This window comes from Physeter macrocephalus, chromosome 17, assembly GCF_002837175.3.
Source record: "Physeter macrocephalus isolate SW-GA chromosome 17, ASM283717v5, whole genome shotgun sequence".
Taxonomy (NCBI): Eukaryota; Metazoa; Chordata; class Mammalia; order Artiodactyla; family Physeteridae; genus Physeter; species Physeter macrocephalus.
Window position 1 is genome coordinate 2859939 of NC_041230.1, and position 24325 is coordinate 2884263.

The 24325-nt window shown below is 43.9% G+C and overlaps 1 long non-coding RNA gene across 1 annotated transcript; it reads left to right on the plus strand.

The window, feature by feature from the left end:
* The first annotated feature begins 1784 nt into the window (after window positions 1-1784).
* On the plus strand, window positions 1785-18073 carry LOC114484041 (uncharacterized). The gene is made up of 3 exons (XR_003676525.2): window positions 1785-1916; window positions 15938-16033; window positions 16214-18073. It is a non-coding gene; the product is annotated as an uncharacterized lncRNA (long non-coding RNA).
* Window positions 18074-24325: the final 6252 nt, after the last annotated feature.

The window sequence follows — 24325 nt, forward strand, 5'->3', positions numbered from 1 at the left end:
CCCATGCCCTGCAACAAAAGAAGACACCTCAGTGAGAAGCCCGCGAAGAGTAGCCCCTGCCCTCCACAGCTAGAGAAAGCCCGCACGCAGCAACGAAGACCCAACACAGCCAGGAAAAAAAAAAAAGGCTCACCTTCTTTAGAAATATTTGGGAGTGATAAGAAAAAAATTCCCAAGAAATATCTATATCTATATCTCCTAAACTGTTATCTTATTTTGTCATAAACCTATAAAACTTAAAGTGTTTCGTGCCAATGAATGCTTCCCCACACATGGTTATAAGTTGCTTCCACAACATGATTTAATTTTTTATTTTGGTTCTTTTATTAGTTTATACATTATCATATCTTCTTGGAACATTGAAATTTTATTTTTATGTTCCATAACATGATTTAAATTGCTGAATCGTCCTCCACTCTATAAAAGTAAAAACTTGTAACTAACCAACCTCCTACTCCTGTACATTTATATTACTTCCAACTCATTTGCTACTATAATCATAATAAAAATTAACAGCTTGTAATTCTTTTGGACAGCCTTAATTATTCCTTAGGGTAAGCTACTGGGATTTAAGTTCTCAGGTGGAACGCTATAAATGTTGGGGGGCGGGGATGAGCTTCATAACCCAGTTGCCCTTAGTAACTAGTATTGATTTATCATTCTAAAAACTGATGATGTATCATTTTTCCAAATTCTATTTAACATTAGATTTTAGCATTAAAGACTGTCAAATTAATAATGCAAAATGACATTTTATTTACTTTTTCTGGGTTTGATTTCTTGGAATAGCAAATGTCTTTCTTTTCTTTCTTTTTTTTGGGGCAGGGGGCACTCTCCGAGTGCCTGTAGTTATGAGTCTCCACTGCAGAGGAACTCAAAACGGAGGCCCTTTCTGAAAGCGTCCACTTCCCCAACTGAGCCCTGCTCACCACTCTCCCCTTTAGCCTTCCAGATAACCAGATCAAACTCTCCTTTATACTCCCTGCCACCTCCATCCTCTGGTTTTTGCAATGTCTGCCTAACCTAGATCGGTACAGGTTTCAAAGCCTGATTGAAACCCCACATCTTCCAGGAAGTTCTGACTCTGGCCCTTCCGTGACCTCCAACAGCACTATAATTCGTAATTTTTCTTCATTACATTGTACTTCGCAAATTCACCTTTCTGCTTAACCTAATGTGAGGACGAGAGCTGGGGCCTGAACTCATCTACTTCCCACCAATCCTAGCAAGGTGTTCAGTACACAGTAGGCCCTCGTTAAATCATACGGACCCGGATTTGACGCATATCAAGCACGGCTAATTCCCAAAGGAGTTGCACAGCGTGTAGGCCAGGCCCTGAGGACGACAAGTCCCAGCGACCCGTGCGGGTCTGGCCCTGGTTACCGGGAGCTGGGGGTGGGGTGGGGGAGGGACACGGAGCTGAGTTTTTCCATTGAGCAGAGCTCCCACCAGGCAAATACTGGAGTATTTAACAGGGATGGTCGGCCGGGGTTGGGGGGGCGCTCCAACGGGCAGTATGACATTCATCTGGATGGACAGTGCACTTTTGCTCTCTCTGGGCAGCGAATGCAGGACACACCACATACCGCGGACTAGGAGAGGTCACCAACCCACCCTCACCGCTCCCTACGCGCCCACCCAACATCCTCAGCCTCGCGCTTGCTCTCCAGGGCGCGCCGGGCAAGGCGGCCCTGGAGCATGCGCTGTGCGCCCCTCCGCCTTCTGCTCGGCGCGCGCGACGCGTGCGCCTTCGGTAACCTGTGAGCACCGTCTGCTCACCAGCCTCCCGGATGTGCACGCCCGCGGCCGCAGCTGATCCGCTGTATGTTCTAGAAGAAGCCTGAGAGTGGGATTCCTGGGGAGTAGGAGCCTCACACCTCTCGCATCATGGTGAGGAAGAACAGTATCCCCAACGGGTGAGTATCTGCCGCGAGCTCCCTGGTGACAACCGGAGTCGCTAGATGAGCGGCCGTTATCGGGGAGGGGGGGTGGTGGATGCTCTCGAGCCCCGCCGTCGGAAGCGGCCGCGCGCGCCCTCGAGGTGCACCCCGTCGCCTCTGTCGGGCCTGGGCGCGGAGGGCCGAGCAGGTGGCGTTGAGGGGGGGGCGGCGGGGGGCCCAGCAGGTGGGGCTGGCGGCGCCCTTCACGGCGCTGGGGGTGGGGGAGGGCCACCTCCCCTCTCCCGCTGCCTCCGGCTTGGCTTGCCGGGAGGAGAGGGGGTTCTTTGATTTCAGGTGCTTTGGGTGTGGCATCCCAAAGAGCTCCCTAAATATGCAAGGGGTTCTTTTTCTCTCGAGAGTTCGCTGTTACTGTAGCCAATTTGATACTTTTTATTTATTTATTTATTTATTTTTTGCTGTACGCGGGCCTCTCACCGTCGTGGTCTCTCCCGTTGCGGAGCACAGGCTCCGGACGCGCAGGCTCAGCGGCCACGGCTCACGGGCCCAGCCGCTCCGCGGCACGTGGGATCCTCCCGGACCGGGGCACGAACCCGTGTCCCCTGCATCGGCAGGCGGACTGTCAACCACTGCGCCACCAGGGAAGCCCTGCCAATTTGATACTTTTAAAAGTCTTAAAATAGGACATGCTAGGCGTGGTCACTCCGTCATGTCAATTTTTTTAATTGAATAAATTTCGCATGTAATATTGTGTAAATTTAAGGTGTACAGCTGTTACTTTGATACATTTATATACGTTGTAACAATATTTGTCACATTACATAATTATACGATAGTGTTACTGTTTATGTTCGTTTTACTGTGCATCAGATCTTTATGGCTTATTTACTACTCCTTACAAATATGTACCCTTAAACACCATCAATCTTAGCCCCCAGCCCCTGGTAACACAATTTTACTCTCTATTTTCTACAGGTTTGACTTTTTTAGATTCCACTTATAAGTGAGTGATTTCATAGAGCACTTACTTCCTCTGTCTGACTTACCTCACTTAGCTTAATGAGTTCACGGTCCACCCATGTTGTCGCAAATGGCAGTATGTCCTCCTTTCTCATGGCCGCATAATATTCCACTGTGTATATATACCACATCTTTTTACCCATTCATCTGTTGTTGATCAGTTTGGATTGTTTCCGTTATGTTGGCTATTGTGAATAATGCTGTGATAAACATGGGAGTGCAGATATCTCCTCAAAATCCTGTTTTTGTTTCCTTTGGGTATATACCCAGGAGTGGAATTGCTGGATCATATGGTAGGTCTATTTTTAATTGGGGAGGAAACCTCCATATTGTTTTCCATAGTGGTTGGACCAATTTAGATCCCCTCCAACACTGTATAGGGTTCCCTTTTCATCACATCCTCACCAGCACCTGTTGTCTCCTGTCTTCGTGATGATAGCACTTCTAACAGGTGTGAGGTGATAGCTCGTTGTGGTTTGAATTTGCATTTCCCTAATAGTGATGTCGAGCATCTTTTCATGTGCCCGTTGGCCATTTGGATGTCCTCTTTGGAAAAATGTATTTCTGTGGTATCCATTGTAATTTCTCCTCTTTCGTTTCTGATTTTGTTTACGAGCCTTCTCTCTTTGTTTCTTAGTGAGTCTGGCTAAAGGTTTGTCAGTTTTGTGTATCTTTTTAAAGAACCAGCTCTTAGTTTCATTGATCTTTTCTGTTGTCTTTTTAGTTTCTATTTAATTTCTTTCTGTTCTTATCTTTATTATTTCTTTCCTTCTACTGACTTTGGGCTTTGTTCGTTCTTTTTTAAATTACTTTAAGTGTAAAGTTAGATTGTTTTTTGAGATTTTTCTTGTTTCTTGAGGTAATCCTGTATTGCTATAAATTTTACTTTTAGAAGTTTAGCTTTTGTTGCATCTCATAGATTTTTGTATGTTATATTTTCATTTTCATTTATCTTCGGGTATTTAAAAATTTCTCCTTTGGTTTCTTTACTGACCCAATAGTTATTCAGTAGCATGTTGTTCAGTCTCCATATATCTGTGATTTTTCCAGCTTTCTTCTTTAGTTGATTCCTAGCTGCATACCACTGTGGTTGGAAAAGATGCTTGATATGATTTCAGTCTTCTTAAATTTATTGAGATATGTTTTGTGTCCCAACCTATGGTCTATGCTTGAGAATGTTCCATGTTCACTTGAGAAGAATGTGTATTCTGCTGCATTTGAATGGAATGTTCTGTACAGATCTGTCAAATTCATTTGTTCTAATATTTTGTTTAAGGCTATAGTTTCCTTGTTGACTTTCTGTCTGGATGATCTATCCATTGATGTAAGTGGGGTGTTAACGTCCCCTACTATTAATGTGTTGCTGTCACTTACTCCCTTTAGATCTGTTAATAATTGCTTTATTTAAAAAAAATTGGGACTTCCTTGGTGGCGCAGTGGTTAAGCATCCGCGTGCCAATGCAGGGGACACGGGTTCGAGCCCTGGTCCAGGAAGATCCCACATGCCGTGGAGCAACTAAGCCCCGTGCGCCACAACTACTGAGCTTGCACTCTAGAGTCCGCGAGCCACAACTACTGAGCTCACATGCCACAACTACTGAGCCTGTGCGCCTAGAGCCCGTGCTCCGCAACAAGAGAAGCCACCGCAGTGAGAAGCCCGTGCACCGCAACGAAGAGTAGCCCCCGCTTGCCGCAACTAGAGAAAGCCCACGTGCAGCAACAAAGACCCAACACAACCAAAAATTAAAAATAAATAAATAAATAAATTCATTTAAAAAAATTGCTTTATATATTTTGTTCCTCCTATGTTAGGTGCATTTGTATTGATAGCTGTTATGTTTTCTTGATGAATTGTTCCCTTTGTGATTACATAATGTCCATTATTGTCTCTTGTTACCTTTTTTGGCTCGAAGTCTATTTTGTCTGATATGAGTATGGCTACACCCACTTTCTTCTGGCTGACATTTGCTTGGAGTATCATCTTTCATCCCTTACTTTGAGCCAGCATTTGTTTTTAGAAACCCAGAGATGAGTCTCTTGGAGGAAGCATATAGTTGGGTCTTGGGTTTTTGTTTAATACATCCAGCCACTCCATGTCTTTTGATTGGTGAATTCAATTCATTTACATTTAGGGTAATTATTGATAGAGGAGAACTTAGTCCTGCCACTTTATCTTTTGTTTCCTGGTTGCTCTGTATCTCTGTTGTTTATTTTTGTGTGGGTTTCTATCTGCCATTTTAGTTTAGTGCTTTTCTATGATATTTTTCTTAGTTTCCTCTTTTTTTTTTATATTTCATGTCTCTACTCTAGATTTATGTGCTGTGGTTCCCATGAGGTTTGTATAAAACATCCCATAGATGAAATAGTCCTTTTTCTGCTGATACCATCTTATCTTCATTTGCCTATATGGGTTCTATCCTTTTCCTCTTTCCCTTTTCTGTTTTTGTTGTCTCAGATTATCCCTTTTTATGTTGTGAGCTTGTTGCCAAATTGAAGTGGGTATAGTTATTTGTACTACTTTTTCCTTTTTAACCTTTGTGCTGTAATTAAGTGTTTAAAACCCTACTGTGATATAGAGTTGCAATTTTCTTTTTTTTTTTTGCGGTATGCGGGCCTCTCTCTGCTGTGGCCCCTCCCGTTGCGGAGCACAGGCTCCGGACGCGCAGGCGCAGCGGCCATGGCTCACGGGCCCAGCCGCTCCGCGGCATGTGGGATCCTCCCAGACCGGGGCGCGAACCCGGTTCCCCCGCATCGGCAGGCGGACGCGCAACCACTGCGCCACCAGGGAAGCCCTAGAGTTGCAATTCTCTGCTGTATCCATCTGTTTATCACCTTCCTCAACGTTTTGTGTACTTTTGCCTTTTTGTTTCAGGTAGAAGAGCTCCTTTCAACATTTTTTGTAAGGAAGGTCTGGTGTTGAACTCTGTCAGCTTTTTTCTGTCTGGGAAAGGCTTGTTTCTTTTCTTTTTTTTGACAGGAAGAATAGCTTTATTGCTTTGCCAAGCAAAGGGGGCCACAGTGGGCTAATGCCCTCAAAACTCTGTGTCCCCCTTTATTTCTAATTCATATTGGAAAGATAACTCTGCTGGATAGAGTATTCTTGGGCACGTTTGACACATTTTTTAATCTTTCAGTATTTTGAGACTGTCATTCCACTGTCTCCTCGCCTGTAGCTTCTGCTACAGATAGCCTAGTTCCTTTGTAGATTACCATCCTTATTCCCTGACTGCCTTTAAAATTCTTTCTTTATCATTGACTTTTGACAGTTTTAGTATAATGGAGAAGGTCTTTTTTTTTTTTTTTTTAATTTTTGGCTGCATTGGGTCTTCATTGCTGCATGCAGGCTTTTCTCTAGTTGCGGCGAGCGGGGGCTGCTCTTCGTTGAGGTGCTTGGGCTGCTCGTTGCGGTGGCTTCTCTTGTTGTGGAGCATAGGCTCTAGGTGCACGGGCTTCAGTAGTTGTGGCACGTGGGCTCAGTAGTTGTGGCTCTTGGGCTGTAGAGCACAGGCTCAGTAGTTGTGGTGCACGGCCTTAGTTGCTCCGCGGCATGTGGGATCCTCCCAGACCAGGGCTCGAACCCCTGTCCCCTGCACTGGCAGGCAGATTCTTAACCACTGCACCACCAGGGAAGCCCCCTTGGAGATGGTCTTTTTTGCGTTGAGTTAATAAGGTGTTCTCTTAGCTTCAGGGACATACAGTTCCTTCCCCAGATCTGGGAAGTTCTCAGCTATTATTTCTTTAAATAAACTCTCTGCTGCCTTCTCCCTCTCTTCTTCTGGGATACCCATTATCCTAATGTTCCCCTTCATAATGAAGTCAGATAGTTATTGTAGAATTTCCTCATTTTTCAGCATCTTAGTTCTTTCTCCTCTTCTACCTGTATCATTTCTAGGTTTCTTTGATCCTGCTAATTCTGTCTTCCATATGGTCTGATCAATGTCTAGTGCTTTCTAATGCATTTTTCATCTCATTTATTGAGTTTTTCAGCTCCAGAATTTGTTTGGTTCTTTTTTAGTGTTTTAATCTCTTTGATAAAGTATTCCTTCTATTCATTATTTTTATTTTTATTTTTTTGCCAGCACTTAGTACTCAGTCTTTTTCTTTTGTTATTATTGGAGTATAGATGATTTACAATGTTGTGTTAGTTTCAGGTGTACAACAAAGCAACTCAGTTATACATATACATGTATCTATTCTTCTTCGGATTCTTTTCCCATAGAGGTCATTACAGAGTATTGAGTAGAGTTCCCTGTGCTATACAGTAGGTCCTTGTTGATTATCTGTTTTATATATAGTAGTATGTATATGTTAATCCCAAACTCCTAATTTATCCCTCCCCCCCTTACCCCTTTGGTAACCATGAGTTTATTTCTAAGTCTGTGAGTCTGTTTCTGTTTTGTAAATAAGTTCATTTGTATCATTTTTTTAGATTCCACATATAAGTGATATCATGTCACATGATATATGTCTTTCTCTGTCTGACTCACTTCACTTGGTAGGACAATCTCTAAGTCCATCCATTGTGCATTAATTTTATTCCTGAGCTCATTGAACTGCCTTTCTGAGTTTTCTTGTAGCTTGTTAAGTTTCTTCATGACAACTATTTTGAATTCTCTGTCAGTTAGATCACAGTATTCCATGACTTTAAGTTTGTTTCTGGAGAATTGTCATTTTCTTTTTGTAATACTGTTTTACTGTCTTTCATGGTGCTTGATGAGTTGGTCCTCTGCTGGTGCATTTGAAGTAGCAAACACCTTTGTTTTGTAGGTAAAGCTTCTTTTTTTTTTTTTTTTTTTTTTACTTGATTCTAACGATTCAACAGGTTAGTAATTAGAGGACACTCTTTTTTCGGTAGGTGGTGCTATAGCACAACTTTTTTGTTTGTCTTACTTGAGCTGCCTCTGGCTATATTTGAGAATCGCCCCCCAGCAGCCTTTGCCAGAGGTGTTGCCTGGTGCCCTTGTTGTCACTGCTTGTGCCTATGTGGTCACTGGTGCCTTGCTGCTGATGATGTCACTGCTGTCACTAGCATCGCACCCTGGGCTGTTGGGATAGCAGGTGCCTCTGCTGTGTCCAGGGTCACCTGGATTGTGGGCACCACCTCCACTGTTCACCTGGTTTCACCTCTTCTACATGTTCCATCCCCCCCCCCCTTTAGATATACAGATGTGTGAAACTCTCCAGCACCCTGGTGTGTTAAGCAGAGGAACCCTTCCTGAGTTACGGATGTTTTACTGGTTGAGGTTGAAGGGGAGAGACAAAGGGAGCACCTCACACCACCATGATGCTGACGTCACCTCCAAGGCTTTGCTTACTTTGATTCCAAGTGTTCAAGAGATTGATATTTGGGAGCCTTTCTTTCATTTTCCAGAAGGTGGCGCTGTAGCACAAGGTTTTGGTTTCTCTTAGCAGAGCTGACTTGCTGCTAAGGTTTGGGAGCGTGCGCATAAAAAAAAGTTGGCAGAGAAAAAAAGACAGGGGGATGGCAGCAGAGTGGGGTGGGAGTATGCTTAGAACTTGAGCCTTTGGGGGTTCCCACAGCCCAGTAAGGGGAATCTTCAAGTGGGGATCCACTTTAATTTTTTAAAAAAATCCAATGGAAAAGGGAAAACACCCATTCCTCCCCTGCCCCATGTACAGCTGCATTTGTATGTGTCTTTGTCAGCTCAGGTTGCTCTAAAAGAATACCGTAGACAGGGTGGCTTAACCAACAAATATTTATTTCTCACAGTTAAAAACTCCAGTGCACAGAATTGACAAATCCAGCCCCAAGGATTTCTTTTTGCAGAGTCTTTTTTTTTTTTTAATAAATTTATTTATTTATTTTTGGCTGCATTGGGTCTTCATTGCTGCGTGCAGGCTTTTCTCTAGGTGCGGCGAGTGGGCTTCTCATCGCGGTGGCTTCTCTTGTTGCGGAGCACGGGCTCTAGGCGCACAGACTCAAGTAGTTGCGGCTTGTGGGCTCAGTAGTTGTGGCTCGCGGGCTCTAGAGCACAGGCTCAGTAGTTGTGGCGCATGGGCTTAGTTGCTGTGTGGCATGTGGGATCTTCCTGGAACAGGGGCTCGAACCCATGTCCCCTGCGTTGGCAGGCGGATTCTTATCCACTGTGTCACTGGGGAAGTTCCTATTGAAGTCTAGCTGGTTTACAATGTTATGCCAATCTCTGCTGTGCAGGAAAGTGACTCAGTTATATACCTATATACATTGTTTTTTTATATTCTTTTCCGTTATGGTTTATCACAGGATGTGGAATATAGTTCCCTAGAAATGTTCTAATCTCATTATTTTACATGTAGCTATCCAGTTTTCCCAGCACGACTTATTGAAGAAACTGTCTTTTCTCCGTTGTATATGGCCTCTTTTGTCATAAATTAATTGACCATAAATGTGCAGGTTTATTTCTGGGCTCTCTATTCTGTTACATTAATCTATGTGTCTGTTTTTGTGCTGGTACCATGCTCTTTTGATTACTGTAGCTTTGTCGTATAGTCTGAAGTCTGCAAGGGTTTGTTCTTTTTTCTCCAACTTTGTTCTTTTCTCCTCCAGCTTAGTTCTTTTTTCTCAAGCTTGCTTTACAAATTCGGGGTCTTTTGTGGTTCCATATGAATTTTAGGAGTGTTTGTTCTAGATCCTGAGAAATGTCATGGGTATTTTGATAGGGATTGCATTAAATCTGTACATTGCTTTGGGTAGTATGACCATTTTGACTATTAATACTTCTAATCCAAGAGCATGTGATATCTTTCCATTCTTTCGAAGCATCTTCAGTTTCCTTCATCAGCGTTTTGTCGTTTTCAGAGTATAGGTCTTTCACCTCTGGCTAATTCATTGATTCTTTCACCTCTTTGGTGAATTCATTTATTAGTTCTAATAGTTTTTGTGTGGAGGCTTTAGGGTTTTCTGTGTAGAGTATCATGTCATCTGCCTAATATCAACTTCTTGTACTTTTTATTGTTATGGGTGAATAATGGACCATTAAGTATCTGAACTATTTTTTTCAGCTTCCTGTGAATCTATAATGATTTCATATACATGTTAAAATGGGAATATAATTGAAGAGAAAAATGCAATCTAAAATAGACATGGGGGGGACTTCCCTGGTGGCTCAGTGGTTAAGAATCCACCTGCCAATGCAGGGGACATGGGTTCGAGCCCTGCTCCAGGAAGATCCCACATGCCACGGAGCAGCTAAGCCCGTGCACCACAACTACTGAGCCTGCGCTCTAGAGCCCGCGAGCCACAACTACTGAGCCCATGCGCCTACAGCCCGTGCTCCGCAACAAGAGAAGCCACCGCAGTGAGAAGCCTGTGCACTGCAACGAAGAGTAGCCCCTGCTCACCACAACTAGAGAAAGCCCGCGCGCAGCAATGAAGACCCAATGCAGCCAAAAATAAATAAATTTATATTTTAAAAAAAGCAAAGAAGTAGGAAGTTAAGAAAGCAAAGATGTTAAAAAGAGGAGATAGTGCAAGTGATGTAGAAATGAGAGTCGGGATGACTAGTCAATCACATAAATTAAAAAAAAAAAAAGTCCTCAAATCATGCAAAACCTTACCTGCCACCCAAATCTCAAGGTGATCACTGGGTTGTGAGGCCAAGAAGGGGGCTCTTGTCTGGTAGTACACACAGCACAATGCCCCTGGATGTTGAATGGTCCTGCCATTTTGCCCCAGAACCCACCCATTTCTCCCCACCACCCATCTCTTATCCATCTTATTCTTCTATACTATCCTGTGATGTCATCTCTAGATTGCATGGTCGGGGAGAGGACAAGAGACACTAGACTTCACTCCTGATCTTCTTTGTCACCAAAGTGCGTCACCCAGGGTGTGTCCTGAGTGTGTCAACACTGTAGAAAGTATAGTACCCCTCCCCTCCCCTGGTGCCATGGCTTCTAGAGACATCAGTGATGACAAAAACCACTTGGTTGGCAAAAAAGCACTTAGGGTTTGATGACACCTATTATTCCTGATGCTCTTGAAATCATAAGATATCTGGAGCCACTCCTGGGCACACACCCAGAGAAAACCAGAATTTCCAAAAGATGCATTGCCCCAGTGTTCACTGCAGCACTGTTTACAAACCAGAATTCCAAAAGATGCATCACCCCAGTGTTCACTGCAGCACTATTTACAATAGCCAGGACATGGAAGCAGCCTAAGTGTCCATCAACAGATGAATGGATAAAGAAGATGTGGTACATATATGCAATGGAATATTACTCAGCCATAAGAAGGAATGATATCATGCCATTTGCAGAGACATGGATGGACCTAGAGCCTGTCATACAGAGTGAAGTAAGTCAGAAAGAGAAAAACAAATATATTAACACATATAGGTGGAATCTAGAAAAATGGTACAGAAGAACCTATTTGCAAAGTAGAAATAGAGACGCAGACATAGAGAACAAACGTATGGACACCAAGGGGAGAAGGGGGGGTGGGAGGAATTGGGAGATTGGGACTGACATATACACACTACTATGTATAAGATAGATAACTAATGAGAAACTACTGTATAGCACAGGGAACTCCACTCAGTGCTCTGTGGTGACCTAAATGGGTAGGAAATCCAAAAAGGAGGGGATATGTACACATACAGCTGATTCACTTTGCTGAACAGCAGAAACTAACAACATTATAAAGCAACTATTCTCCAATTTTAAAAAAAGAGATATCTGGAGTCTAGAAGTTAAGCCCCTTGAGGGCAGGGATTACATCCTCAGTGTTTAGAAAGTGCCTAGATTTTGGCAAATGTTCAGTAAATACATGTTGACTGACTGAGTTGAAGCCGTATGTGAAGAGAGTCGTTTGCAAAGATTATTGAAGCTCCAGGAATTACAGTGATTCCCCCAATTCCTTGCCGTGTGTTGCAGTCTCCTTCCAAGACCATAACTACCCACATCAAGTGAAGAGTGGGGGAAAGAGGTGGGGAGACCCTCACCCTGTGAGAGTACATCTAGCTGCTGTAAACGTAGTCTTCTGCCCTGAGATATTTCTTTCTGCTCTCATAGAATGGTCTAAATGTATCTCTGACATTACAGCTGGCCAGGAGTAATCTCCTTGGTGCCCCAAAGTAAATCTCAAAAATCTAAAATTGAAATTACTTTTTACAATAGCCAGGACATGGAAGCAACCTAAACGCCATCAACAGGAATGGATAAAGAAGGTGTGGTACATACATACAATGGAACGTTGCTCAGCCATAAAAGGAACAAAACTGGGTTATTTGTAGAGACGTGGATGGACCTAGAGAGTGTCATACAGAGAAAGAGAAAAATATCATATATTAACACATGTATATGGAATCTAGAAAAATGGTATAGATGACTTTATTTGCAAAGCAGGAATAGAGACATAGAGAACAAATGTATGGACACCAAGGGGGAAGGTGTAGGGTGGGAGGAATTGGGAGACTGGGACGGACACATCTACACTACTGGAGCCAGGAGTAGGGTTGACACATACAAGCCCAGAAGTAGGGTTGCTGGATCCTATGGTGGTTCTAGTTTTAATTTTTTGAGGAACCTCTGTACTGTTTCTGATAACAGTTGCCCCAGTTTTCATGCCCACCAGCGGGGTATGAGGGTTCCCTTTTCTGCACCTCCACCAACACTATATCTTTTATCTTTTTTTTCTTTTTCTTTTTTTCTTTCTTTTTTTTTGGCCACACTGCTTGGCTTGAGGGATCTTAGTTCCCGAACCAGGGATGGAACCCATGCCCCATGCCCCCTGCAATGGAAGCTCGGAGACCTAACCACTGGACCACCAGGGAATTCCCCTCTCTTGACTTTCTGATGCCCCCCCACCTCAAACCCCCCCCCCCCCCAGTTCTAACAGGCGTTGAGAAGTTGCAACAGAGACCCTGTGGGCCACTGAGCCTCTGTGACTTTCTGGCCCTTTACATAAAAAGATTGCCGGGCTCCCCTGGTGGCGCAGCGGTTGAGAGTCCACCTGTCGGTGCAGGGGACGCGGGTTCGAGCCCCGGTCCGGGAGGATCCCGCGTGCCGCGGAGCGGCTGGGCCCGTGAGCCATGGCCGCTGAGCCTGCGCGTCCGGAGCCTGTGCTCCGCGACGGGAGAGGCATTGCCAACACCTACGAAAATCGCTGGATCCACTGTTCACTTGTCTTCTTGAGGTTTTCCCAACCGCTGCGCCCTTCATTCACTCTCCGCCCTTTACTCCCCCAAACGGAGACCTTTTAAATTTCCTAGTATGGCTCGGTGGAAAATCAGGGTCTTGGGAACTGCACAGACCAGAATTTGAATTCCGCTTCTCCACTGAGTAGCTGAGTGGGCTTGGCACGTCATGTCAGCTGTCCATCTCGGGCTCCTCAAATGCAGAACGAGGACAAGAACTACTTCTGCAGGATTTTTCTAAGAGATGAAAAATGACTTTAGGTTCGTACAGTGACATGAGATTAAAAACCTTGAATCTGTGTGAGAAAGTCGTTATCTTCTCAGTTCTCTGTCTTGATCACGTAGAAGAAGAGCACAGCTGGGTGCTAAGTGTCCAATCCATATCTTTTTAAAAAAAATTTTTTAAATTGAAGTATAGTTGATTTACAATGTTGTGTTACTTTCAGGTATACAGCAAAGTGATTCCGTTATACATATATATATACACACACACACACACATTTTTTCATATTCTTTTCCATTATAGTTTTAAAACAATTTTTTTTGGAGTAGAGTTGATTTACAGTGTTGTGTTAGTTTCAGGTGTACGGCAAAGTGAATCAGTTATACATATACATGTATCCACTCTTTTTTTTAGATTCTTTTCCCATATAGGGCATTACAGAGTGTTGAGTAGAGTTCCCTGTGTTATACAACAGGTTCTTGTTAGTTATCTATTCTTTTCCATTATAGGTTATTACAAGATACTGAATATAGTTCCCTGTGCTATACAGTATGACCTTGTTGTTTATTTTATATATAATAGTGTTATGTTGGGACTTCCCTGGCAGTCCAGTGGATAAGGCTCCATGTTCCCAATGCTGAGGGCCCAGGTTCGATCCCTGGTCAGGGAACTAGATCCCACATGCATGCCGCAACTAAGAGTTCACATGCCACAACTAAGGAGCCCAAGTGCCTCAACTAAGGAGCCAGCGAGCCATGTTAAGGAGCCCTGGAGCCGCAACTAAGAAGCCCGCCTGGGGGACTTCCCTGGTGGCCCAGTGGTTAAGAGTCTGTGCTCCCAATGCAGGGGATACAGGTTCAATGCCTGGTCTGGGAATATTCCACATGCCGCGGAGCAGATAAGCCTGTGCACCACAACTACTGAGCCTATGTGCCACAACTGCTGAAGCCCACGTGCCTAGAGCCCGTGCTCTGCAACAAGAGAAGGCACCGCAGTGAGAAGCCCGCGCACCGCAACAAAGAGTAGCCCCCGCGTTGCAGTGCGCGGGCTTCTCATTGTGTTGGCTTCTCTTGTTGTGGAGCATGGGCTCTAGGGCACGCAGGCTTCAGTAGTTGTGGCGCGCAGGCTTAGTTGCTCCGTGGCATATGGGATCTTCCAAGACCAGGGCTCGAACCTGTGTCCCCTACATTGGCAGATGGATTCTCAATAACTGCACCACCAGGGAAGCCCCTGACCAGTGTTTTACTGCTTCCTTCTTTACCATAAATTGAGAACCATAGATCTCCTGATAATGGAGAAAAGACAAGGGTGTAGACTTTGAATGATTTGGGGACCTCAAACTAAAACCCCAAAAGTGTCTGGAAAAATGATCCCAGATCCAGTTTTGCAGCTTTCTGCTCAGAAATGGACCAAGCTATGGTTGCCTTCGAGGGTGGAGGGATGTGGGCCAGGATTGTGCTTATGCCTGATATGCTATAATTATAATAGTAGTTATTAAAGTAATAGGTAAATTTTATTGAGTGATTTTTCTTGTGAACTCATCCTTTTTTCTTTTTCCTCCAGTGGAAGAGGTTTTTTGTTTTAAACTCATCTTTTTAATCCCAAAATATGTTAGTACACAGATGTCTTTATTAGATGAGAATCTTTTTAAAAAATATATAACCACCACAGCAGTATCGCACTAGGAAAACCAACAGTACTTCCTTGATACTATCTGATATCCAGGCAGTATTCAAATTTCCCCAGTGATCTCAAAAATGTCCAGTTTTTTAAAAAAAATCAGGATCCAAATCTTTAAACTACAAGTCTACAAACTGCATTTGATAGATATGCTAATTTAAATAAAAAGAAATTCTCAATCTTTTGTTAAAATGAGAAACCAAGCAAATCACAGGTTTTTATCGTTTCTTCCATCCTTCTTTTGGAAGAAGAGCAAAAATAGTCCTGAGGCTCTGTTGTCTTGATAGGTCTTACTTGTCTTACCATTTAGGAACAGAGGAAAGTCAACAAGGCAACAAATTATCAAGGAGGAAAACCAATTATAATTACAGGTGTTTCTTGGAAAGTTATTTTCAAAAGATGTGGCAATGATTTTTTTTTAAGTCGAGATTCTTATGAGACTCTTTTGTTCAAATACCATTTCTGTGTGTGAACTTATTTCAACAGAGGACAATTTGGTACGAGTTATGAATACTCATGTAATTCTCCACATTCCACCAGAAAACAAGATTGATGTTCTTGGGAATGCTTTCATCTCGGCACTTTATCTAACCAGATTCCTTAAATCAGTTTTATGACTCAGAAAGATCTTCATCCTTTGTTTAGGGGTTTTTATGAAGGTTCCATTACATAGACATGATTGATTAAACTATTGGTGATTAACTCAATCTCCAGCCGCTCTCCCCTCTCTGGAAGTTGGGGGTGGTGATGAAAGTTCCACGCTTCTAATCAAGACTTGGTCTTTCTGATGACCAGCCCCTAGAGACCCACCAAGAGTGGCCTCATTAGAACACAAGGCACTCCCACCACCCTCACTCAGGAAATTACAAGGGTTGTAGGAGCTCTGTGCCAGCAGCCAGGAACAAAGACCAAATACCTTTTTGTTATAGTATAAGAGTCAAATCTAGACTACAGCTAAGCATTTTTATATTCTGCAGCTCCAATCTGAGGGGTACTGGGCAGAAAGACATCTCATCAGAACCCAGGAAGCAATGAGAAACTGTCTCATGAAAGCCTCCAGGGAAGATAAAAAGGTGAGTAGGAGGGAGTTCCCTGGTGGCGTAGTGATTAGGATTCTGGGCTTTCACTGCTGTGGCCTGGGTTCAATCCCTGGTTGGGGAACTGAGCCACGCGGTGCAGCCAAAAAAAAAGTAAGTGAGTGGGAGATGGGAGATAGCAGCTGCTCACAAGCCTCTCATTTTCTCATGTTCCAGGAGGATCATAAGCTTTTTTTTTTTTTAAGCTTTCTGCCAAGACTCAGATTGGCTCCAGTTCAAGCCTCTGACTAAATGAATATGTGAAAAGTTTCCAGGATGCCATAGCAGAACCACCCCCTTACCATGGCATGAACTTTCGATACTTCTTTAGATATAAGCAATGGATACAAGATCTCCAGAAGCATGCTGTTATGAGGCTGTCTGTATCTCCCCCGAATTCTTATGTTGAAGCCCTAGCTCTAGATGTGCTGGTATTATGGGGCCTTTAGGAGGTAATTAGGATGAGGTCATGAGGGTGGAGCCCCCATGATGGGATTAGTGCCCTTGTAATGAGAGAGGTGAGATCTCCCTCCCCCTCCCCCTCCCCCTGCAGCTGTCTGCAAGCCAGGGAAGGGCTGTCACCAAAACCATTCTTTGCACTCTGGTCTCAGACTTCCCAGCCTCCAGACTGTGAGTGATAAGTTTCTGTTGTTCAAGCCACCCAGTCTAGGGTATTTTGTTATAAAAGTCCTAATTGACTGAAACAGGTGCACAAAAAGACGGTAACATTGGGAATTCCCTAGCGGTCCAGTGCTTAGGACTCGGGGATTTCACTGCCATGGCCCGGGTTCAATCCCTAGCCACGCAGCAAGGCCAAAAAAAAAAAAAAAAAAAAAAAGACGGTAACGTTGATTGGCTCTTAGGAGAGGTGCCTGGAGCCAGGCGGGGCAGGGAGCCAATAGTGGAGACAGCCGGCAGGGGGCGCTGTTCATTCTCTCGCTCAGGTACCCAGACTGATGGAGAGGCCAGAATCTCTTCTCAAGCGTTGCTGGTCACTGTGTCAGGTGGAACAGAAAGCTGGGAACAGAGTGACACTCGCCACTGCCATCCACGACTCATCATCCAGGACAGACAACAAAGCCCGCGAGTGCCGTCGTATTGGGCCCCTAATGAGGTCAGGGATTTTGGCGCTGAGCAAGGAAAAATATATGACCACAAGGTGGCAGTGGCACACAAGGAATTTTCTTTGGAGGCTGTTTTGATAGGTTTGCATGTGAGAAGGGTCCTCGCTGCTTGAAACCTGCCAAAGGCAAAGGGCTGGGGGCTGCTACCCAGAAGGGGCGGTGGGCTAGGGAACAAGAGGGCTATTGAAGAGGAGGCTTCTGGGTCTAGGCGCTGTTGTTCCCCTGCACAGGCAGGGAGCCTCGGGTCAGAGAGCTCCAGCCCACAGCAGCAGTTTGGGGTCTTGTGGTGGTACAGGGTTTACCTATGGCTAGCAGATGCTGGCTGCAGTTTCTTGGGGTATGCAAAGCAGGCAGGCTCTAACTAGTTAAAAATCTGCTTATTGGGTCTATGTTTTAAACAATTGCATGTGTAAAAATTTGAGTTTGGCGCCAATGGGCTTTTGAGCTAACGGATCTCAGCCTGCTGTGAAGAAGTACACGCATATACAGAGGCCTTCTTTGGTTCATTTATGTACTAGTGCCCCAAATGGGGATCATTTGGAGACCCTTGGTGTTGGGTCAAAAGGCATGCCGCCCCAAAGTGTGCTTCAATGGCATATTGGTTGTTTTGAATTAAAGGTACTACCCAAGCCCAAACTTTGCATTAAATTCCTTACTAATTAGGCATCCACATCTAAGATTTTGTCCTGTCAAATCCTCACAAATTTATTGTTTGTGTAAAAATATATAAAAGCTGCCTGCTTTTGTTCACTCTCTGAGCATCATTTTATTTTAATTTTTAAAATTTATTTATTTGGCTACACCGGGTCTTAGTTGCAGCATGAGGGATCTTCGTTGTGGCAGGCATGTGGGATCTATTTCCCTGACCAGGGATCGAACCCGAGCTCCCTGCATTGGGATCGAGGAGTCTTAACCAGTGGACCACCAGGGAAGTCCTTGGGTTTTTTGTTTTTGGGTTTTTTTTTAAGTATAGTTGATTTACAATGTTGTGTTAGTTTCAGGTATACAGCAAAGTGATTCAGTTATACATATACATATATCCATTCTTTTTCCGATTCTTTTTCCATATATGTTATTACAGAATATTGAGTAGAGTTCCCTGTGCTATACAGTAGGTCCTGGTTGGTTACCTGTCTTACTGTTAGTCTGTCTTGTGTCAATGTTATTATTAGTCCAGCCACAAGAACTCAAGGGGTAGAGGGGGAAATTTCCCCCTCCCCAACACTGGCAAACAACAGAAGTGACTACCATGTTGTCTTTCTAAGAAAGGGGCATGCTGATTTTTTTAAATTGAAGTATAGTTGATTTATCATGTCGTGTTAATTTCTGCTGTACAGCAGAGTGACTCAGTTATACATATATATACATTCTTTGTCATATTCTTTTCCATTATGGTTTATCATAGGGTATTGAATATAGTTCTGTGTGCTCTACAGTAGGACCTTGTTGTTTATCCATTCTATATATAATGGTTTGCATCTGCTAATGCCAAACTCCCAGTCCCTCCCTCCCCCGCCCCCTTCCCCTTGGCAACCACAAGTCTGTTCTCTATGTCTGTGAATCTGTTTCTGTTTTGTAAATAAGTTCATTTGTATCATATTTTAGATTCCATATAAGTGATATCATAAGGTATTTGTCTTTCTCTTTCTAACTTACTTCACTTAGTATGATAATCTCTAGGTCCATTCATGTTGCTGAAAATGGCATTATTTCATTCTTTTTAATGGCTGAGTAATATTCCAATATTCCATTACCACATCTTCTTTACCCATTCATCTGTTGATGGGCATTTAGGTTGCTTCCATGTCTTGGCTACTGTAAATAGTGCTGCTATGATCATAAGGGAGGGGCATGCTGATTTTAATGGGACTTATCTGGGAAGTGTTCACAATGTTTTATTCCCATATTTCCCTTGGAGAGAAGGAAAATAATTAAATATTTATTTAATTTAATGCATGATAAGGAAGATGCAGGCTTAGAAAGAGAAGTTCATCTAAGAACTTTTCTAGAAAATCCTTCCTAGATTCTAATCTCCATGACAGCCAGGGCCATGTTTGTCAGATCTCCCTTTGAATAACAAACTTATTATTACAACTTACAAAGTCGAGCATAGGTCAGCTTGACACTCCAGCTTTACCTCTACTACATTTTCTCTCATCCTTATGCTATCTGTTTCAGCCACATTGACCATCTTTCAGGTGCAGCCCTATTATGTGCCTGTAGTGAGTTCAGGGATTTCAGTGCCGATCAAGGAAAAAGATGTGACCACAAGGTGGCAGTAGGACAGGACTTTCAGCCCCTCACCACACTCACCTTGCTTCCTCCACAGGACCTTTGCACATGCTGTTCCCTCTGCTTAGAACACCCTTCCAGACCCCTAGTTAACATCTGCTCATCTTTCAGATCTCACATCACTTCTTCAGAGATCTCAATGATGAGATCAGATCTTCCTTTCGAAACTCCCTCTTCTTTTTGCTATAGTTGTAATGGTGGAGATGGCTAACGGTTTCCCAGCAGCCAAATTTCCCTTCTTCCTTTAAGTAACAGAAACCCCCTCCCATTTTTAGAAGGGCACTCTCTAGAGCCGTATGCCCCCACCTCCCCAGACACTTTTGCAGCTAGACCTGGCCTGTAAGTTCTGGTCAGAGACATGTTCAAAATCTGGGTGCTGCTCTTAAAAATAACTGTATGAGCCCCCCCCGCCACTCTCTCTCTCTCTCTCTCTCCTTCCCTCCCTCCCTCTTCCTTTTCTGCTGGCCCTGAACCACATATGAAAGCTACATGTTGATATAAGCAAAGCTACTGATAAACAGCTCTAGACTGTTCAATTATGTACTGTTAAGTGAGAGAGAAATAAAATTATAGGTAGTTTTTTCTTGGGGGTTTGTCACGGCAGCTTAAAGTGCCGCCTAATCAAGACGGTGAGTATAAATTTCTCTGTGAGCTTCTAGAGAGTAGAGTTCACGTCTGCTATTACTCCCCATGCAATTCCAGCACCTAGCACAGCGCCTTGCCCATGGTAGCCATTAGATAAATGTGCAATAAGCGGATGAATGAGACCTTGGGGGAAGCAAGCGCCGGGACAAAAGTAGACAAAAGTAGCTAATAGCATTCATTTTTCTATTGCTGTGGTAACAAACTCTCACAGACTAAGTGGCGTAAGGCAACATAAATGTTTTATTTTTCCGTTCAGGAGGTCAGAAGTCCAAAACAGGCCGGCAGGCTGTGTGGCTTCTGGAGTCTCTAGCAGAGAATCCAATTCCCTGTCTCTTCCAGCTTCTAGAGGGGCCCGCTTCCCTTGGCTTGTGGCCCTGCATCACGCTGACCTCTGCTTCCGTCTTCACATTGCCTTCTCAAACTCTGACCCCCTTGCCTCCCTCTTAAAATTATTATGTTGGATCCACCCAAATTATCCAGGATAATCTCCCCATATCATGATTCCTAATTAAATCACACCTGTTAAGTCCCTTTTGCCATGCATACCATATTCACAGGTTCCGGGAACTGGGATACCAGATGTTTGGGGGACCATTATTCTTCCCACCATAAAAGGGTAAACATATGGAGCCTGCTTAAGTAGCCTTCAGCATGGAGAGTCATCCAGTCAGAATGTGCATGTTTCCTGAGACCGCCTATGTGCCAGGCCCTGGAGATGTGGAGATAAAATGACCTGGTCCCTTTTGGCAGGAGCGTGTGGTCTAGTCTGGGAGAGAGAGCTAATACATAGCACGATAAATAATCACGGTATGATAAGGCCCTGTGGGAGCACAGACGGGTCAGGCAAGAGTCTGCAGAGGAAGCAGCATCTAACCTGAGACCTGAAGGATGAGTAGAGTGAAGCAGACAAGAGAAAACAGAAAAGAGAGACTGTACCAGATGCATCACATCTCCTTACGGACATCTTGGAAACTGAGAATTTATGGGTGACGAACAAAGGAAACGCTGTGTCAAAAACCATAAATCACTGTGCAAGTGTTCGAGGTGGTAACATTCCCTTCTCCTCCTCATTTTGGACATATATACACTACCAAACGTAGGGTGGATAGCTAGTGGGAAGCAGCCGCGTGGCACAGGGAGATCAGCTCGGTGCTTTGTGACCACCTAGAGGGGTGGGAGGGAGACGCAAGAGGGAGGAGATACGGGGATATATGTATATGTATAACTGATTCACTTTGTTATAAAGCAGAAACTAACACACCATTGTAAAGCAATTATACTCCAATAAAGGTGTTAAAAAAAAGTGAAAGTGGGGGAGGAGACTGAAGCCAATAAAATCTAGAAGTCTTTTTTTTTTTTTTTAATTTTATCTGTTTTTGGCTGGGTTGGGTCTTCGTTGCTGCGTTGCTGCATGCGGGTTTTCTCTAGGTGTGGCTACTCTTTGTTGTGGTGCGTGGGCTTAGAAGTCTTGACTCCACAAACTGGAAGAGATTGTTGTTGGTTTTAGGAGACAGCCGCAGGGGAGGGGGAGGGCAGGCTGACCACAGACTGAAGTTCCAGGTTAAACACCTGTACGTGTCTCGGAGGGCTGTTGGTGATGATGAGGAAGAACGTGGATAATCTGGTAGAGAGAAGTTAATAGTAGAGATGGAAATTAGTGTTGTGACTATTATTCACTCAATAGGCACTTATTATTTTAACTGAAGTATAGTTAGTTTACAGTGTTGTGTTAGTTTCAGGTGTACAGCAAAGCGATTCAGATATATGTATCTGAATACATATATATGTATTCTTTTTCAGATTCTTTTCCCTTATAGGTTATTATTGATATTGAGTATAGTTCCCTGTGCAATACAGTAGGTTCCTGTTGTTTACCTACTTTATATATAGCAGTGTGTATATGTTAATCCCAAACTCCTGATTTATCTCCCCTACTCACCACTGCTGTCCTCTTTGGCAACCATAAGTTTGTCTTCTATGTCTGTGAGTCTATTTCTGTTTTGTAAATAAGTTCATTTGTATCATATTTTAGATTCCACATATAAGTGATATCATAAATATTTGTCTTTCTCTGTCTGACTTATTTCACTTAGTATAATAATCTCTAGGTCCATCTATGTTGCATCAAATGGCATTATTTCATTCTTTTTTATGGCTGAGTAATATTCCATTGTATATATACACCACGTCTTCTTGATACATTCATCTGTCGATGGACATTTAGGTTGCTTCCATGGCTATTGTAAATAATGGCTATTGGCTATTGTAAATAATGCTGCTATGAACATTGGGGTGCAAGGATATTTTCAAATTAGAGTTTTCTCTGGATATATGCCCAGGAGTGGGATTGCAGGATTATATGGTAACTCGATTTTTTAGTTTTTCTGTTGTTGTTGTTTTGGTTTTTTGCGGTACGCGGGCCTCTCACTGTTGTGGCCTCTCCCGTTGCAGAGCACAGGCTCCGGACGCGCAGGCTCAGCGGCCACGGCTCACGGGCCCAGCCGCTCCGCGGCATGTGGGATCCTCCCGGACCGGGGCATGAACCCGTGTCCCCTGCATTGGCAGACGGACTCTCAACCACTGCGCCACCAGGGAAGCCCTATTTTTTAGTTTTTTAAAGGAACCTCCATACCGTTCTCCATAGTGGCTGCACCAATTTACTTTCCCACCAACAGTGCAGGAGGGTTCCCTTTTCTCCACACCCTCTCCAGCATTTATTCTTTGTAGATTTTTTGACGATGGCCGTTCTGACCAGTGTGAGGCGATACCTCACTGTGGCATTGATTTGCATTTCTCTAATAATTAGTGATGTTGAACATCTTTTCATGTGCCTGTTGGCCATCTGTATGTCTTCTCTGGAGAAATGTCTATTCAGGTCTCTGCCCTCAATAACCTGTTATTGAACACTTGGTCTCTATGAAGTCTTATGCTAGTCACTGGGTTACCTACTACTTTTGGGTATATTGGATAGATAAATGCATGGGTAGGTTGGTGGATGTGGAGTAAGTAAATGGGTGAGTGGATTAATAAATCGATTAATGAAGGGAGGAATGAATGAATGGATGTAAGAATGAGTGATAATAAGGGCAAATGAAAGAACAGATATGTGCAAATGAGAACCAGTGAACAGAGGATGGATGAATAGATGGAAATAAGGATAAGAATCAATGAACGGGACCTCCCTGGTGGTCCAGTGGCTAAGACTCCACACTCCCAACGCAGGGGGCCCGGGTTCAATCCCTGGTCAGGGAACTCGATCCCACATGCCGCAACCAAGAGTTTGCATGCCGCAGCTAAAGATCCCCACATGCCACAACTAAGACCTGGAGCAGCCAAATAAATAAATATTAAAAATAATAATAATAATAAATAAAATAGTATGTGCCATTAGAAAAAAAAGAATCAATGAACGAATGGATGGATGACAGAACGAATGCATGAGTAGGTAGGTGAGTGGTTGAATGAGTGAATAGACAGAGCCCAGTTGAAGAGCAAACTCACCAGGAGCCTCCCTGGCGTTCCACCGACTCTCCGTATGACTTAGGGGGACCTTCACGTTACCTATATCTATTCCACCGTTTTCCTCTCTGTAAAGCGGGCAGATTGGATTTGATGACTCTGCAGCCCCATCCAGGTCTAGTTCTCTCCCTCAAACCTTGATCTCCCACATCCTCGATCCCACATGTGCCAGGGGGATTGTCCTGGAAATGTTCTACTAGGGTCCCACGTTGCTACTAAGAACAAACCCAGAAAGTTCCACTCAGAGTCTCTCCTCCTAGCTCTTCAGCAAGTCAATGCATGCTGGCAGCTGATTTGACTTCACAACTCAGTTCTGCTTCATCTCACAGTGAAGTATCCTAATGACACCCACTAAGAGAATTGGGTGTTGAAATAACGCCGTTTTATATTGTTTACCCACAACTTAAATTTCCCAGTCTTTCTACAGGATCTGGTTTAGGTCAGTTTCTGAAACAAAAGAACACATCAAGAAATAGTGCTCGTGGGCTTCCCTGGTGGCACAGTGGTTAAGAGTCCACCTGCCAATGCAGGGGACACGGGTTCGAGCCCTGGTCCGGGAAGATCCCACATGCCACAGAGCAACTAAGCCCGTGCGCCACAACTACTGAGCCTGCACTCTAGAGCCCGAGAGCCACAACTACTGAGCCCACGTGCCACAACTACTGAAGCCCTCGTGCACAGACCCCGTGCTCTGTAACAAGGGAAGCCA